Below are 14991 nucleotides of genomic sequence, written 5' to 3'. Positions count from 1 at the left end.
GAAAAATCAATTTGACAGTAGAGTGGAGGATAGACTCGAGTGAGGATATATTTGAGGCAGGGAGACCAACCAGCAGGCTATTGTAATAGTTTAAATGTGAGGTTCTTCATTAGGGTGAGGGCAGGGTCAGAGGAGAAAAGGTGGCATATGTAAGAGCTTTTGAGTACATAATGTTGGAGTTTAGACTTCTGTTTACCCAGGGATGCCAAAAACTGTTATGGCAGAACCATCTCAAAGAATTCAGAGTCAGACCACCTCTAATCCAAGTATAGGCATTTATTAAGATTGATGTCTCTCATGAAGTGGGTTAAATTCCAAGAGAAACCAGAAATTTCAGAGAAAGCAAGATGGAGTTTTATAGGGTAAAGATGCAATTACATAACAGAAATTATGAATACTAAAAAGGGTTTGTTAAGGGATTAGGTAATAGGGGAGGGATCCCAGCCACAGTGGAACTGTGCATCCAATCACCCCCAAAGTATACAGAAAAACCCATGGGGGGTATGTATATATGATAATGATATTATAATAAGCCTCTCTACATCATAAGTTCACTCTAGGTCAGTTCTTTACTATTGCTGCACTGGTACCTACTTAGGGAAAGTCCCTTCCATTGTTTTGGGGTCCACATCCTGTTTAGACATCCTGATGGTGCTACTTTCTGATTGCCTGAGTATTGTGGTCCTGTCTGACAACAGATGGATACAGTTGTGGTTGAGTGCATGGACACATCTGCTGTTTCTGTGGGAAACATGAGGAATGGGTCTGGAGGCAGTGGGTAGCTAGAGGTCATGGCTGGGATCCCATCACATGGACACGCCTGCTGTTCTGTGAGAGATATGAGTTCATGGACACACCTGCTGTTCTAGTGAGCAGTGAGACATATAGGAAGAAGTCAGAGTATTAAGGGGGTGGCTAGGTAGGGGCAGTCTGGCCTATAAGGAATAGAACAGAGTTAGAATATCAGGGCTGGGGGCAGTTTTCTTAGGATTCCATCAGATAAGACTTGGGAATACATCAGTTATGGGGAGTGGAGAGCTGAGGATGACACCTAGGTTGTTAGCTTCTGGAGAGGAGTAATATTTTCCATAGTAGTTGGGAACTGCAGAGGAGAGCAAAAAGATATCAAAATCAGTTTTTAAAGGAGCTTGGAGTCCAAGGAACTGCACTTAGAATTCAATCTGCGCTCAAAATGCGCTCTGATGCTTAACTCCTAAGAACGCAAATACTTCACATCAGGACATTAGGTCTCATTTCTTAGTCATTAAATGAGGCTGTACTTGGATGTGCTCTAAGTTCTGTTTCCACTAACCATACATGTCTCTCTTCATCAAATCCCTGGGAGGTGAGGAGTTCAGGTACTATTATTATTATTATTAATTTTTATCCTCCTTTTGAAAGAAAAGGAAAAAGTCAGAACTTTGAGGGAGAGTAATTGATGAAGGCAAGAGTTCTTCCCAATTAGTGATCAACTTAAGCATCTCTCTCCCGCTCCAGAATAAGGATATGTACATGGATAAGGGGATACTTGACAGTTCTTACGTGGTTTCCACTGGATAAGAGAAAATTTTGGCCTCCTCTTCACTTCTCCCTGGTCATAGGATAGACCAGAATACAGCAGAGTAGACCTATGACGTGGGGAAGAAGAGAAAAGGAATCTCAAACTAGTATACGTATTGTGGCCTCCCTTCAGGAATGGGTAATAGTGGCATTGGGGCAGAAGCACATGGAAATGACAAGTCATGGTTCATAGCTTTGTTAGATGTCATTAGAGACCTGAGAGCAAACTCTCCCATAGCAAGAGACAGAACCTGTAGAATCACATAACAGAAACAAACTCCCCAACTGTGAATTAAGCGGCACCCAGCTCTCATATGAGTGGTCGATGGAACAAGATGGGTAGAAGAAAGCCTTTGTTTTATTTCATAGACAATGTAGAAGACACAGGGAACTTATAGGAGTCCAGAGCCAGATACAGAAAATACATAAGATTCTCAAAGGGCATGCCCATAAATAGTAACAAAAATCCACAAAGAAAAATATTACTTTTTGATTAATAGGTTATTGGAGTAATATTCTAAATGTTTTAGAAAGTTTCAGTGAGTCATTTTTTTCTGGAGAAAATTCCTCCAGAAAATTCTGGAGAAAGTGTTTTAGTGGACATGGGAGAACTTTTGCCAAGGGTCTAAGGTAAGCTATTGGGGAACACGAACAAGTGAAAGCAAGGATAACTACCTATTTGAACTGTATAGAGAAAGATGAAAAGTAGTGTGGAAGAAAATGGGAAAAATTTGATAAAATTGAGGCAGCTTTAATGGTGTTAATGGGGCTGGGGTAAGGGCATGGTGGCCTGGCATTAATTCCACGTAAACGTTGCTCTGGGCATAGATGATTTGTGAAAATGGAAACTCCTAAAAAGGAGAGTGATGCATTTAAGCAATAGTTGAGATGATTTTTTAATGGCAATTTAGATCTAGCTGAAAACAAAGTTGAAGTTAGGAAGAATTACAAGACAACAAGAAAGAAATCAAAACACTCCAAGCTACCAGTGGTTTGAGCAAGTTTTGAGAGTAAACATGAATTGAAGACAATAGAGTTAAGAGAATTGGGTGAGGAAGATATAAAGTGTTATAAATTGGCAACTGCCTGGATGAGAATCATAAAATGCAGTGCAAAAGAAAAGAAAAAGATGGGTCATGAAAAGGAGACTGCATTTGCAGGGTGGTTATTTCAGTAATTACAAAAAGTAATTTGGGCAGTCAAAAGCTTTGGGGATCATATTTTCAATTTCAAGATTATTCATCTTCAGACCTGATTCAATATCTGACTCAGGGACACAAAGTAGATTGACATTTTTTTCTCTCTTATCCTCTGTGTGAGATGAACTCAAGGCATAAATCTCAGGAGATAGAAGATTAATAATCTAGCTACTTGCCCTAATTCCCTTGCTTCCTAAGTTCTTTTGCAAAAATAAAGTAAAATGAAAATTTCTAGTCAGCCCAGGCTTATAAATTCACTCATCTCTAATTCAAAAAGAAGAATTTGACAAAATAGATGGCATTCTATTTAACACTTAATATTGCAAAAGAAGGGGGAAAAAAGCTTACTAGTAGAAAAAAACACAGTCACCTGCCAGTCTGACATTCTCCCTCTGAATAGGCATTGATTTCACCTTGTCAGGAAGACCATCTTTCTAGTGCTTCTAAAACAAAAGTACTTAATCTGGGGTGTGTAAACTTGTTTTGTTTTTTATTTTAATAACTGTATTTCAATATAATTGGTTTCCTTTGCAATCTATGTATTTTACCTATACACTTAAAAGCATTGTTCTGAGAAGGTATTCCTAGCCTTCACCAGACTGGCTAAGAGATCCATGACATATAAAAGGTGAAAAATCCCTTTTCTAAAACAAAGTGACCCAAGAGTGAAAGCTCAGAAAAAAACTAAAAGATTACCTGCTGGTGGGGGAGAAATTATCTTTTGAGATCAGGGAAGTTTGTAAAAAGTTGGCAGTTCAAAGTTTTTCATTTTTTTCTCTGTTGCTAATACTCTGACTAAAAATTAAATTGATTATACAGGGGGAAATTTCAGCTACCACTTTAAATTAATCTGATTGCTTTTCAGAATCAGGTTTGTGTGGCACTGCACTTGTGTAGTATGTCACTCCCATGGGATGTAAGCTCCCTGAGGAGAGGGATTGTTTATTTTGTCTTAGTATCTCCAATCCCTAGCACAGTGCCTAGTACTTACTAGGTGCTTGTTAGATTATAATGCATTGGTTTTAAAGAATATATTATAACTGCTATCTCTTCCTGATCACTGATACCCATCCCATCTCAGACCTATCTCTCCTGTATTTCCATCCCTCGTGGCCTCCCTCATTCATTGAGCTATCTCAAACTTATTTCTGTTTCTCCTCTATCACTCTTACCATATTCCTTCAATCACTGAAACTTGCATCTCTGACTATCCTTTCCAAAATTTGATGTATATTTCTCATATCCCTCTCCCTAACCCCAAAAGAACAAAAGACAAAAAAAAACCCACAATAATCCACCTTGGACCCAGAGGAGAAAAAGACGTACTACTGATCACTACTTCAAAATCCTCTCCCTTCAACATCATTCCACAATGTCTCTTCTTTTAAAGTTCATTCCATTCACTTATAAGTTACAATTTTCTACCAAATTCTCAGGCTATTCTTCCATCATTTTCACTGGATGCAGTGCCATGAAATATAGTCATCACCACTCCAACCACTGTTTGGGGACTATACCACTTGATATCCTATATATACTGTATATACTATAAGAGTGGAGATGCTCTCAAAACTTCACTTCAACTCAGCCATAAAAGAGGAAATTCATACTCTTAGTCTCATCATCCACGACAAGGATGCCACCTCCATAATCTATCACTATGAAATTCTTCTATTTAGTTATAACACAGGAGGGGAGGGGAGGGAAGGGGAGGAGAGGAGAGGCAAGGCTCTGAATAGTGCCCTATGAGACACACACTAGTAGGAGAAAAACCAGGGATGATAACTGAGCAAAGAACACTTAGTGGAAAAAAACCAATAAGACAAGGTTAGTTGGAAGAGAATAGAGGGTCATAGAAAAAATAGAGAAGAAAGTACTCTAAGAAGGTGATCAACAGTATCAAATGTTGCAGAAGTCAAGAAAGATGAGGATTGAGAAAAAGCCTTTGGATGTCATAATTAAGAGTTCTCTTAAAAAGAGCAGCTTTGGTTAAGTGGTAGAATAGGAATCCAGACTGCCTGGAGTGAAGAAGGGAGAGGGAGGAGAGAAAATGGAGGCCATCAAAGTCAACATGTTTGGGTTTTTTTGAGTTTGATTATGAAAAGGAAGAAGGATTCCCTTCTGACCTCAAGGAGAACTAAATAAAAGAAACATTTCCATATTCAAAGCAGAAGAATATGAACAGAAGAATATGAAACTGTAGACCTCTATTATGTATGGTTGCTTTTCAAACACATAATAAATTCAACATATCACTTTCAAAGCTTTCCTATCTACATTTCTTTCTGCTCCTTACTATGCAACACACAAAAAAAGTTTTAATGTCTTTATTCTTTTTTTTCTTTTTAGCATCCCTATCATTAAATTTCACCTTCCCTTCTACCTCTCCATCCAATCAGAAAAAAAAATGAAAATCAAAATCTTTACAATATATATAAAGTCAAAGCAAAACAAATCTCCATATTGTTCATATCTGAAAATGTCTCATTCTGAACCTTGTATTAGTCACTTCTCTGTAAGGCAGTAGGTAGAGTACTTCAGCCTAAGTCCTCTGGAATCATGGTAGGTCATTGTGTTGATCAATATTCCTATATCTTTCAAAGATAGTTTTCTTTATACTGGTATTGTTAGCATATAAATTATTCTTCTAATTTTACTTACTTTAATCTGCATCAGTCCATATAAGTCTGCAGATTTCTTTCAAACTATACCTTTTCACTTTTTAGAGGGTAGTAATATTCTATTACTTTCATATTCCATAATTTATTGGGCTATTGATGGACAATCCCTTAGTTTACAAGGTTTTTTGTTAGATGATAAAAAGGAGAAAGTATTTCAGTGCCTTTATCTAGACTGCTCCTATGTTCTGATGATCTGAAAAACTACTTCTTGCTTTGGTGCGTCTATTCAATTTTAGATGCTTCTTGGCTTCTATTTCTTCTGTTATAGATTTTGTGATCTCAAAGAGTTGGATTCATTCTTCTTCATTGAGATCCTTTAATAAAAGACAGCTGTTAGTATTTGTTCTTTACTTAAAAGCCCTAAGACTTCCTTTCATAGATGAAAGTTGAGATTTGTTTTTCAACCTCTTTTGTAAATATCTATTCTTCTACTGGGGAGTAACACTGATTTTTTGCTGCTTTTTTAGTATTATAAAAAACTTGACATAAGTTTTTAGAACTATAAAGTTTCACTTAGCTGTTTTTCTTGTTTCTTTCTCTTATTCTACTTCACCTTGAATGTAGGTTTACACAAGTTTAGGAAGAAATACAAGTTTTGCTGAACCCTGTATACTTATCTAAAAATCATTCTTCCAATTTGTAATCCTTCCTAATTTATTCAAAACAATGCTAATCCTAAAATTCATTTCTTAATTAGTTGTTTAGAAATAAAAATATAGCTTCTCATACAGACATTGTTATACATGATAATTAAGGTTCCCCTTCAGCTTACAAACAGCTATTTGATCCATAATATATTTGAATTATAGACCATAACCATCATATGGGAAATTATGAATTTAGCAATTGAAATATTCTGGGCTTCATGAAGGACTAAATCAATGAAGATGAAGGGAAGCTTATCCTATATCATGGGAAAGGGAAATCCTCAGTGGTAGCAGGAAGGGGTGGGATATCCAAATGGATAGGGGAGTTCTGATAGTCTGAATTTGAGCATTCCTATGCTACTGCTTGTAAATTAAGGCCAGCTTTCATTCTAAAATGTGAAGAAAAAATAACGACTTGACAAAAATATTACGCGACATAAACTAGGGTTTAATACAAGACAGTAATGACTCACTTTTAGTCTTTGACCTTTTGCATATGCAATTGTTACACACACAAATAACCATGGGTACCAAAATTGAAGCTACCCAAAAAGAAAACCACTTTAAACTAAGTATAGGTCTGAATTATTCATATGTCACAGAACAGGAGGAAAGTTTGTTACACCTCTTTAGGTTGTGTTGTCTTTTGAGATTACATTTTAAAGTAAACAGACACATTATTCTCAATTGCAAAGTATATATGATACCAAAACTTCAGTAGAGCCTGTGTGACATAGTAGATAAGTACTTGGTCTTTGAGTATTGTGGTTCTGGGTTCAAGTACTGCCTCTGGCAAAAATAATCTTTGGGATCATGGGCAAATCAAAATCACTTAGCACTGCCAGTGCCAACCTCCAACCCTTCCACAAAAAAACAAGACTTTAAGATTCTAAATTTCAGAGAAGTAATTGATTTTTAAAAGTATGAAATCAAGTCAGAACAAAAAAATCAAGTTTATCTCATAAAATGACTGTATAATGTTGCCCTTGAGGTTGTCTCAAAATTTTATTTATGTTACACATCCTAATGGTGCCTTCTTCCTTCCCTACCCTCAAAAGACTAGTATTTGCTTTCTCAGTTGTTGCAATTATCAAAGATTGTGGAATCACAAGCCATATTTCTCATCAAATCTATACACTTCTTATTTCTACTCTTGCCTACTTGCCCTTTCATTATTGATTGAGAAATTTCTTATATGGAAAAAGAAATCAAAAAGTTCAGAAAAACTCACAAAAGGATATATATACATATGTATATGTTTGTGTATATAATTACATATATATGCATATGAGTATGTGTATATGTGTATGTATATAGATATATGTCTATGTACACATGTATATATGTGTATTTATATCCATATCTATACTCTCTTGATATATACATTTAAGAAAACCCATATTTAACAGAAATTGTACAGTGAAAATATTTTTTGCTTTTTTCTTGATAACTAAGTCCACAACAAAAAAGATAATGTTCTAAAAAAAACTTCTGTTAGTATAGGGACCTTGATTTGTTTATCTCTGTAACATGCCCTTGTACTTACCCTATACCTCAGCATTTATTACAGTATGTAGTTGCTTTTTAATAAATATTGGTTGACTTTGGTAGAGGGATAAGTCAAAGGAAAGAATTGAATAAATGGAGGGCAGGACAGGCTAGAGGGAAATACAGTTAGTTTTTCACAACATCACTGTTGTATAACGCATGTATAACCTTTATCTAATTGTTTGCCTTCTCAATCAGGGTGGGTGGGGAGGGGGAAAAGGGAAGGGAGAGAATGTGGAACTCAAAACTTTTAAAATGAATGTTAGAGATTGTTTTTACCTCTTTTATCTTAGGAAATAAGATATATAAGCAGTGGGGTACAGAAATCTATCTTACCCTACAGGAAAAAAGAAATGAAGGGGATAGAAGGGAGGGTAGATTGGAGGAAAGGAGAATCAGAATGCTCGCTGTCCTGGGGTGGAGGTAGAGGGGAGAAGGGGAGAAAATTTGAAATTCAATTAAAAACTGAAAATAAATAAATTTATATGGAAAAAAAGATAAAATAAATAAGTGGTTGTCGTCCTTTGTCTTCGAAGAGGGCCAATATGACATCACCATTGTAAAGTGAAATTTCAGAGTGTCCCACTGTGGCTGATCAGACCAATATGAGCTCGGAATGCTCTACCACATTTTGGGCACAGATAGTCCATTTGAATCTTTGGGGTGGATATCCCAAATTTGTGCATCCTGCATTTACTTTGTGCTGTCTCAATTCTGCTTTGCACAGCACCTTTTCTTATGCGGGCATGCCATGCTGAGCGATCCTGTGCCAGTGTCCCCCATGTTGCACAGTCAAATCCAAAGTTCTTGAGAAAGACCTTGGGAGTGTTCTTGTATCATTTCTTCTGGTCACCATGTGATCGCCTGCCCCATGCAAGTTCTCCATAAAATAGTCTTTTTGGCAAAAGTCTTTTTTACATTTGAACAATGTGACCAGCACATAGGAGCTGCACTCTCTGAAGCATAGTTTGAATACTTGGCAGTTCTGCTTGAGCAAGGACTTCAGCATCTGGTACCTTATCATGCCAGGTAATCCTCAGAATCTTCCTAAGACAGTTCAAATGGAAACAATTCAGTTTCCTGGCATGGCACTGGTAGACTGTCCATGTTTCACAAGCATATAACAATGAGGTCAGCACAACAGCTCTGTAGATCTTCAGTTTGGTAGTCAGTCTAATGTCTTTTCTCTCCCAAACCTTTCTTCGGAGCCTCCCAAACACAGAGCTAGCTCTGGCAATGCATACATCATCCTCATTATCAATGCGTACATCCCTGGAAAGTACACTACCAAGGTAAGTGAACTTATCCACAGCATTCAAAACTTCTCCATTTGTTGTAACCAACGGTTTCACATATGGATTATATGATGGTGGCTGATAAAGCACCTGTGTTTTTTTGGTGTTAATAAATAAGTATTAGTTGAGTGAATACCAAGGGGGGGGAGCCTGTAGTCTCCAGGCCAAACGTGGGAATCTAAGTCCTCAAGTGACTCAAAGGGCCACACTTGAGGACCTAGAGGGCCACATGTGACCTCAAGGCCACACATTTCCCACCCCTGGAATAGACTATTAATATCCACTGAAATGAAATTAAAAGATCCATTTTTTTCAGTTATATTCATGAGAAGCAACTTACATATTAGATCTCACTGAAAAACTACCTAACAGAGAATTCTACTATTTGAATAGAATGTAGAAAGTAATTTTAGAGTCAAGAAATGAATACTTCCATTTTAATTCTTAATTGTTCTAAGCAGCTACTGAAATTTGCAAACACAGTCGCTCATAGAAATAAGCTCTACTTTTGCTTTCCTATTTCCCCCTTCCTTTATCCTCCCCCTTTTTCCACTGGATATCAATGGTAGAAGTTTTCATCCTCCTTATACCTTTTAATGGAAGGTGCCTGGATTTTACTGTATCAAGTATCTATGATTCCACTGAGTCATATGTATCATGTTGCGCATTATTTTCCTTTCCCCTTCCCTGCTCCCCATTTCAGGTGTTTAGTTGGAAAACAAAAATTTGAAATTCATATGTGGTTTATATGTAGCTTAGTTCATAGAAACACTGGATCAAAAGTAGGACAGTAGAGAAATGGGGAGATTCATATTTCTCATGAAAAGTTGCTTGAAGTATGATTCCAGCATTCAGGGTTGTGCTGATAGAGATTTAACAAGTGATTCAGTGGTTCCCGTCCCCTCCCCACAAAAAAGATATATGTATAGTACAGGTTTAAACTTACCCATTATTAACATTTTCTCTCTCATTTTCTTAAGTCTAGGCAATCAACAAAACAATAAATCATGCCCTTATGGGTAGTGTTTGTCAACTTTCAATACGTAAGTGTTCACACTGAAGATTTGACCTTTGATTCTTGAAGGCCTGGCTCCAGAACACCACCGGTTATATGCTACTACAGTAGATGGACTATATCAACTAGCAAAGTAAATAAAAATCAGAAAGTGGGAACTGTAATTTTCATTTTGGTTATTCATTTGAGATGCTAATTGACCACAAGCAAATCATAATATCCTAGGCAACAGATTTAGAGTTGGAAGGAATCTTATAGAACTATGTATCCTGATCCCATTTTAAAGATGTAGATACTGAGGGTCAGAGAGGTAAGTGATCTGCTCATGGTCATATATAGAATATATAGTATATGTCATATAGTATGTGTCAAAGAGAGATTTTTAACAGGGCTGGTACTGATCTCAAATCTAAAACTTAATTCATTTCACTGCCTTTGACTCCATTTTTCCATCTATTAAATTGGAGTAATGAAATATCCCAGAGAAACAGTATGGTACAGCAGATACAAGGGTAGCTAGTTGGCACAGTGGATAAAGTGTCAGGTCTGGAGTCAGGAAGGCTTGAGTTCAAATCTCAGATACTTACTAGATGTGTGACCCTGGGCAAGTCACTGAACCCTGTCTGCCTTAGTTTCCTCATCTGTAAAATGAACTGGAGAAGGAAATGACAAATCACTCAGTATCTCTGCCAAGAAAACCAAGAGTGAGACACAATTGATAGTGAACAACAATACAGCTGTAGATAAAAAGGTTGATCTTGGAGACAGGAAGTTCTGACACCAACTAGCTGTGTGGCCATTGGCAAGTCATTTACCCTACTAATGCATTCCAAGATTATAAATTACAGATAAGATGCTCATCGTTATTAATGGTTACAGTTTCTTTGAAGATGAAATTATTGGCCCAGGCCTGTCTATTTCTGCCTCTCTCCTACACAAATACATAGCACAGTCACATGTGTGTACTTATATAGACAAATAGAACCAGAGAGATAAAGATTTAGGATATATAAATCTTTGCATATATGTTGATATAGTACATATACATATTATTATTATAATTTCACTAGTATGAGGTACTCCCAACTCTCTTTACCAATTGTGGGAAAACTTTATTGTGCTGTTTGAACCTAGCACTCTGTGGCTGAGAGACCAGATCTGTTGTTTAGAGACCTGAATTGTTTAATGCTTTAACTCAGCATCCAGGTTATGCTGACTCCCCCAAAAAATCTTCCAAAGGAGTCAGTTCTGAAGACAGATGTGGGGAGTTTCCTCCCAATCTATATTTCAAACAATCCCTGGGTTTTATCTGGAAACTCTCCATGCTGGCCAGTCAGACAACTGTTTCCTTGTTCCTTTGTTTGAACACTATACAATGTAAAACTTACAAACACTCGGGAGTAAAGGGCCACCCCTTTTTCTGGCTCTGCCAGGCAACTTAATAAACGTCTTTCTAATTTATTACAGTTTGGGGTTTTGTTCTCTGAGGTGATAATTAATCATCACAATGCAATTCAGTACCAGACCTTCAACTAAAACTCTTAAAGAACTATCTGGAGCACTGAGAGGTAAAATGTCTTGTCTATGGTCACACAGCTGGTATTTGTCAGAGTTAGGAGTCAGGATCTGAACCCGTCTTCCTGACTCAAGATCAATTTTCTATGCCCTGCTGCTTCTGCGAAATACACACACACACACACACACACACACACACACACACGTTTGTGTCAGACCAAACAAAAGGCACTTAAACCTTTCCGTGTCCTAGACAATTCTGTAAGACTGTAAGTTGTTAGTACTGATCCACATTGGTCAAAGTATTCTTATTGGAAGTTCCACATGTTATTTAACATAAACATAAACAAACACGTGTGCACACACATACATACACCAAGTCCTACTACAATGCTTAATAGAGGTGTTGAGGTGAACTTGGATTTTTATGAACTATGCCAATGAGCCATAGGCTCTGACAGATTTCACCATGTTAGAAAGGCTTGATATGGTTTCAGTAACAGATGAAGACAAGTCATGAATTTTTGTAGTTATGGCAACTCATGAAACACAGAAAAATAATAAATGCCCCTCATTTCTATGTGGCTTCCTTCTACTTCTACAAAGATGAGGGAAGAATAGAAAAGGAAATAGAGAGAACATGCAAAGAATCCCAATTGTCCTTTAGACTGTCAAGTGCCAATTTAACAATAGATGCTCCAAATCTGAGGTCCTTGTTATTGACTAAGGAGTGGACATACTATTGAAGGAGCTGAATCATATTAACCTTGAAATTCATTCTACAAATAAAACTAGAAGACAGAAGGAAGTTGCAGCCAAACAGAAGAATGGATCACAGATTCTTTTGGAGAGGCAAAGAAGGGAATTGGCAGAATGAGTCACATTGTATGCCAAAAGTAGAAATTTCATAAAATATTTGGATGTAATATATTGTAATACTAATGATAAGAATTCTCAAGAAACAAAAAGACCACTCCGAAAATAATTGAAGCTTATGTACTTATATCAGTTACCAAGGATGAAATGGTAATGGAATTCTATAAAGAACTTACTAAGTTTCACTAATCAAAGCAACAACCCACCATTGACTTCAATACAAAGGAGGAAAAAAGTGAAGATGAGGGGAAATACATGAGAATGCATGGTTCAAGAGCAACTGAAAAAGTGCAAAGACTTGTAGATTACACAAAAGTCTCATGTCAGAAAAAAAGAAGCAAGAGTCAATGGATATAGTGAACACAAAATACAATAGAATGAAATCAATCACATTTTTATAAACAGGAAAAAGACTTGTTATTCATACGGACTTATCCATGAGTCAGCTATTTGCACATAGTCAGATGATTAATTCATTGAAGCTAAGAATTAGGTTTGTGGTTTGTTTGTTTTTTTAAAGAATAATGATGAGAAAAATTTCAATGTACTATTAAAATGATTTATCCCTGAATTATTCAAAGAAGTGATTGAAAATCAAATACAGGAAATGGGTAAATGACTTCACTGCCAACTATGATCCTTTTATCCAGAAGTTTAACCAATGTAAATTAATTGTCGCAATAAGAAGACCAAAAGAGCCCAGAAAGTGCCTTAGCCAGCAAGCATCCAACTTACTTGACAAATGGAGAGAGTTGGCTGCCAAAGGCAACATCAGATTAGAATACAAAAAAAAAAAAACAAAACTCATTTGTAAAATGTTTCAAAGTATGATGGAAAATGAGGGCTCAAATTTTTAATGCTAGAGTTTTATTGGTATTATTATGTCAGATGCGGAACATTATTGCTTCAGAAGACTAAAAATTAATAGTATCACACAGAGGACAAGGGAGAGCCATATGCTAGGCATGAACAGACTGCAGTAATCAATGTGCAGCTCCAAAGTGGAATAGGAGTAAAAGATAATCAAGGAATTGTAAATTGGAACAGAAAATGAAGGGGCAAGTTAGGTGATGGACCTGATGTCAGGAAGACACATCTTCCTCACTAGCCGTGTGACCCTGGGTAAATCACTTAACTCTGATTGCCTCAGTTTCCTCATTTGTTAAATGGACTGGAGAAGGAAATAGCAAACCCTCACTCTAGTATCTTTGCTAAGAAAACCCCAAATGAGGTCACGAAGACTCAGACACAATGGAAAATGATTAACAAAAATAACAAGAGATATCAATAAAACATTTTAAAATTCTCCTCAAAAAAGTGACTGCTCTGCTGGCTTTAGTCTAGGTCGGTGTCTGGCAGGTTTATATACTGGATTCCCCCCCTTATATTAATAAAAAAAATAGTAGAAAGCTATGAGCACCTAGGTGATCTCTCACTTACAGATTGGAAAAGAAGACTTCTCTAACAGGTTACTTCTATGTAGTTGAATATGCATCAAACTCTGCTCTCCCTTCCCTCCCAAATCCACATCCTCTACAGCAAAGTCCTTTACCGTGAGCAGAATTTAAAATATCTTATTTTCATCTGTATGTAATATTCATTATTAAAATAGAAGCAGCAAATAAAATTAAAAAGAAGAGGAAAGTGCTTAATAATAAATATGGCTAGGTTGCCAGGAAATGAGAAAGCAGAGAGGAAAATGGAGAGTGAAGAACTAACCAGTTTCATCAATCTCTCAGGACAGACACATCCCTTAGGGTTCTTTCCAAGTGGATTATTCCCATAAGCAAATCAATTAAAAAGGAAAAACCCCGTTGTTCCACCTTATGGTCAACTCTCAGTTGGCCTTGAATTTTCCTTGCTCCTATAGTCACCTGTCACCCACCATCACACGCACACCGCTCAATGCAGAGAGATGCTTTCAAGTTTCCCTGGCTCTCACAACTCCTACCTCTAGCCAAGATCTTATTATGGTTTGGGATCTTTCCATGCTGGGAAAGACTAAATCTGCAAAAATTCAAATAGCAATTGGTCTAATAAAAAGCTGCATACACAACAACCACCAAGAAAACCCAGTCCTTACCCTGAAAAATTATATTTTAATGGGGAAAGAACAAATATATTAGCAATAATAAAAATATCTAGTGATGTATGTAATATTTTAAGGTATGATATAATAAACAATTATTAAGTACCAATTGTTTGGGAGGCACTGTTAAGTTACAGTATACAAAAAACAAAAAGAAAAAAAGTCTTTGCCCACAAGGAGCTTACACTCTAATGGGAAAGGCAATGCTTAACAAGAAGCTGAAAAGAGGGTGGCAGGAGTGCCAGAGTATATCCAGTGCAGGGTCATGATAAAAATGATGGTAGAGCCAAAACTAAGCAGAGAAGCTGGTAGAAAAAGATGGGTGACATTTTGAGCCCTCTATAAAAAAAGAGGCTAGGGGAGGAGGTTTTGCTCTGCCCTCTAGCCCTCTAATCAGAGAGGCAGAAGCAACTGAAGGTATTGATCAGTAGAAAAACTAAATCAATTTCCATTATAATGAGTTTCCTGGTGATGAACTTATCCTAGATGGAGAATGAAGAGGAGCTGGGCATCCTCCACCTCACTCAAAGCTTCCAGGCAAGTGATAGAGGGCTCTTGAGCTCAAA

At 36.9% G+C, this 14991-nt stretch overlaps 1 long non-coding RNA gene across 1 annotated transcript in view; it reads right to left on the bottom strand.

Annotated features, from left to right (window-relative positions):
• Positions 1-258: 258 nt before the first annotated feature.
• The window catches only part of LOC140496939 (uncharacterized), a 41641-nt gene continuing 26908 nt past the window's right edge, over positions 259-14991 (bottom strand). Inside the window, exons 3-4 of the long non-coding RNA XR_011964455.1 lie at positions 1543-1628; positions 259-1102 (exon numbers count right to left, since the gene is read on the bottom strand). This is a non-coding gene — a long non-coding RNA (uncharacterized lncRNA). The remainder of the gene's footprint in view (positions 1103-1542; positions 1629-14991) is intronic.

This window comes from Notamacropus eugenii, chromosome 3 (genome assembly GCF_028372415.1).
Source record: "Notamacropus eugenii isolate mMacEug1 chromosome 3, mMacEug1.pri_v2, whole genome shotgun sequence".
Lineage (NCBI taxonomy): Eukaryota > Metazoa > Chordata > Mammalia > Diprotodontia > Macropodidae > Notamacropus > Notamacropus eugenii.
The sequence above is the reverse complement of the archived record's forward strand: the minus strand, read 5'-3'. Positions and strand labels throughout refer to the sequence as shown.